We start from the raw sequence: 4728 nt of genomic DNA on the forward strand, positions 1-4728 counted from the left end.
TATTTCTATATTTTCTCCAATCCTTCTGTCTTCAGAAGTCGCGTCACCAACGGTAACAACATTGAGCCGCGCGCAGCCGCACTCAAATTGAACATCAACAAAAACAAGGTCGAACGTGCACGCACACGTGCTCGTTCACTGACCACTTGTCATTCACGTCAAAGAGTTGACGTCATACTTGCACTAGTGATTCGTAGACCTCTTGGTAAAAGTAATCGTGTCATGTAAGAAATGTCATGATTGCAGGGAAGAGACATCAGGGAGGCAATCCATCAACATCGCTAAAAGAAAATCCAGGGTGGATCACTGGATGACTGCATCATGACATTACACAGTGTAACGAGTCTCCACTGGGCCCTAATGCAAGATGGCCAGAGTGGGCCCTTGCAGTGATTCCCGCAGAAATGAAATATACTTTGGGGGAACGACTCGGGGTGGGGGGGTGCTTGCCCCCCCCCCCCCCCCCCCGTGAAAATGTAGAGATTTTTTTTCTCAATTCCTGCATTCTAGTGAATTTTCATAGTAACACTACACTTCAGACAACCTACAACTGGTGATGGTGTCTAGGTCTTTAAGTGTTAAACAGCTGAGAGCAGTCACTGCTGTTTTTTGTGGTCTTCTTTCACACACACATCTTACCAAGTGTGTATGAACATCCTCACAAACCAACAAAGAACATGAACTATATCAAATTTAAGACAGAAAACTCCACACTGGCACAAATTATACTTTGGGGGGAGCCATTATACTTTGGGGGGCCCCCAAAGTATTAACATGCTGTGGGAATCACTGCCTTGGTAGCACGCGATTTCCCACATCTGCACAGCGAAGCACCATGAAAACTAACATAGATCGCGAACATATTGGTGACGGCGCACCACCCGCACATTGACAACAGTCATATAAATTATATAAAATAAATATGAGCTGATATTCACCTCCAGGGGTGGGTAGCGGGAGCGGGGGCGCGCTAACGTTAGCTGTAGCCGGAGGTGTCGTCTTTTCCTCAGCTGTGTTTTTGTTGCTAAAGAAACTTTATTTTAGGGAGTTTTGAAAGTTTTAACTTAAGATTTTTTTCTCCAGAGATTCTTTCTTTTGCATTTCTTTTCTGAAATCCACTTTGGTGCTTGGGCATCATTGTTTCTCTCTCTGAGGCTGTGTTCGGAATAGCATACACCAAACACCACTCTCTCCAGCTCTCAGCAGCCTCACCCTCACAGAGCATGAAGTGAGACGCGTGCTGAAGGCGGTGGACCCCAGGAAAGCCTCAGGGCCGGATGGCGTCCTGGGACGGGTGCTGAGGGACTGCGCCGACCAGCTGGCAGGGGTTTTCACCAACATCTTCAACCAGTCCCTGTCCCAGGCCACCATCCCACCCTGCCTGAAAACCTCAACTATCATCCCAGTCCCGAAGAAAAGCACGGTGAGCTGCCTAAACGACTACCGCCCGGTGGCACTCACACCAATCATCATGAAGTGCTTCGAGAAACTAGTCCGGGCCCACATAGTCACACGCCTCCCGCCCAACCTGGATCCATACCAGTTCGCCTACAGAGCCCACAGGTCCATAGAGGACGCCATCGCGACGACTCTCCACTCCACTCTATCCCACCTGGAGAGGGGAAACAGCTACGCGAGACTGCTCTTTGTGGACTTCAGCTCTGCCTTCAACACCATCCTTCCAGACAGGCTAGTGACCAAACTACTAGACCTGGGACTATCACACTCTATATGTGCATGGATCAAGGACTTCCTGTCTGACCGCCCCCAGAGGGTGCGGGTGGGCTCCCACACCTCCACAGCCCTCAGACTCAGAACTGGGTCCCCCCAGGGCTGCGTGCTAAGCCCCATCCTCTACAACCTCTACACCTACGACTTCACCCCCGTCCACCCCAGCAACTCCATCGTAAAGTTTGCAGACGACACCACCGTGGTGGGCTGCATCTCGGGGGGGGGACGAGGCGGCGTACAGGGATGAGGTGGAGCAGCTGGGCAAGCTGTGCAAGGTTAACAACCTGCTGCTGAACCAGTCAAAGACCCAGGAAATCATCGTGGACTTCAGGAGGAAAAAATCTGAGGTCCAGCCCCTGCTCGTCGATGGAGGGAGCGTGAAGAGAGTCTCAACCCTCTGATTACTGGGGGTGCACATACAGGATGACCTGTCCTGGAAGATCAACACAGCAGCCATCATCAAGAAGGCACAACAGCGGCTCTACTTCCTGAGAGTCCTCAGGAAAGACCACATCGGACAGGAGATGCTGGTGACCTTCTACCGCTGCGCAGTGGAGAGCATCCTCACCTACTGCATCTGCATCTGGTTCTCCAGCTGCACAGACGCAGAGAGGAATGCGCTACAGAGAGTCGTGAGATCGGCCCAGAAGATCACCGGCGCCCCCCTCCCCTCTCTGGAAGAGCTGTACAACACACGCTGCCTCAGGAAGGCCTCCAAGATCTCCAGAGACCCATCCCACCCTGCGTACGAACACTTTGCTCGGCTGCCCTCGAACAGGCGGTTCAGGACCATGTTCGCAAGGACAAACAGACTGAAGCTCAGCTTCTACCCCAGGGCCATTCAGGCCCTGAACACAGCAAAGACCTAGGTTCTAGGCCCTGGACAATCTAGACAATTTAATGGCAGCTACTAGATTGAAATCAAGTGCAACACTGAAACACAACTGTGAACATTTCAAACCTGCAAACTGCGACACTTTAAATGAATGTGCAATAACACTATGTGCAATATGACAACCCTCGGGTACATAAGGTTCAGAGATAGGAAATGTTAGAATAGGTATAGCATAGCATAGAGTACAGCACAGTGTTTTATTTGTATAGTGGATAGTGTACATAGCCTTTATTTATGTAAACCAGCTCTTTTCCCTTCTTTTTTTTTCCTTTTTTTTTCCTAGCACCAGGGGAGCACCCCCCTCCCAAATTTCGTTGTTTGGTACCTGTACTATATCAATGACAATAAAGACCATTCATTCATTCATTCATTCATTCATTCATTCATTCATACTAGCATACTACTCATACTAGATATGACGTAGATTTTGAGTATGTAGTGCGTTCACACTGTAGCCTACAGTATGCGAGATTTGAGTATGCGAGAAATTTAGTATGCGAGCAATTATTTCCGGGATAATTGAAGTCTGTTACGATGGACACTTTTGGCATACTGCTTCCCCAAAATGCATTTCGCGTCCAGGGTTGCAGGGTTGCGTCCAGGGTTGCCAGATGGGGCGGGTTACCGCCGAATGGGCTACTTGATTTTGAGGTTATAGAAAGTTTAGGCTGTAAATTGTCAATCCCATCTGGCAACCCTGTGCGCTTTCAGCCTCGTCAAACTGCGTCATACAATCTTGTCATACAGCTGTTGATTACATTGTCCGATAGCCTGGGAACCGAAAGCTTGCAATAAACATAGTTTTTTGCACATATTTGAGTGTGCAGATGCTACTTTTTTGCACTCTATTTGATACTCTTCAGTTGCAGCACCCCAGCTAAGTCTGATCACGGATGAGCGGTGGTATTTTCACTATACTGGGAATTAACATGGTGAAATGCATTCTTAGACCAGGCTACGTCGTCATGATTAATATGCCACTTGAAATGCATGAAATCCAAGCTTATTTGTGTCTTACACACATGTTCGCCTAGTATTTGACTGATTGTAACCACGAATCCCAGTATTGTCGCTTCAGACGGACAAGTTGGTTGTATTGTGCTTGCTGCAACACAAATATGTTATTGCTCATATATATTTATTTTAATCATGTTCTTTTACCAACTGCTAAGACAACAATATAGTAAACTAGTTACTTGAGCTAGCTAAAGATATTGGCCCCCCAAATAATTTTACAACTTGTTGTAATTATGTTACGATGTTTCTGTCGAACTCCGTAAGTGAAGGTATGTAACGCAGGGTGCGTTCGTAAAATCGCTCTGAGAGCGCCGGAGCGCACACTGGGTGCAAAGTCATAAAGGGACCAGGTAATTTGATTGGACAAGAGGCATTCCATGAGTGCTGATCAGATTTCCAGGGCTAATTTACGAACGCAGTTAGCGAACAGAAGACGCCCAAAATCGTCAGATCAGATATAAACGGGTTATTTTGGTAAACTGGACACATTTTGGGAATATATGTGGTTACTTTCTCGCCTGAAAACATATTAAAACTTCATAAAATGATATGTTAACAGTAACACTTGTAAAGCCAAAAGTTCAGCTTTTAGCTAATGGAGGTTTAAAATGGAGGTTTAAATTCTATAGTATCCATCTGCGCGCATCAAATCCATTGTGATTTCCGGGTTTTGGACCACGTCATCGTAAGCGCGTCGGTAAAAGAAACCGCGAGAAACCGCGAGATTTTGAAGGATCTTAAATGGATTTTAAAAACACGGCGACATTGTATATATATATCAGGTGAGAATTTCGAAATATTATTAATGAACATGTTATAGTTTTCAGATGTGTATTTATTATTTAGGTTGTTGCATGTGTTACGCGGCTGTTTCGCACGTAGTTTTGTTCATCTGGCTTGGCTAATTGGGTAATCCTATGTGGTTTAGCGTTATCAGAGATATTAGAGAGATATTAGATTAGATTCAACTTTATTGTCATTGCTGAGTACAAGTACCAACAACAAAATGCAGTTATGCATATAAGATGTACGCTGCGTTGTCTTCAACCACTTAATGTAATTTAAAAGTTCACAATAGCTACATT

This window comes from Nansenia antarctica (genome assembly GCF_963989245.1).
Source record: "Nansenia antarctica genome assembly, chromosome: 4".
NCBI classification, from domain to species: Eukaryota; Metazoa; Chordata; class Actinopteri; order Argentiniformes; family Microstomatidae; genus Nansenia; species Nansenia antarctica.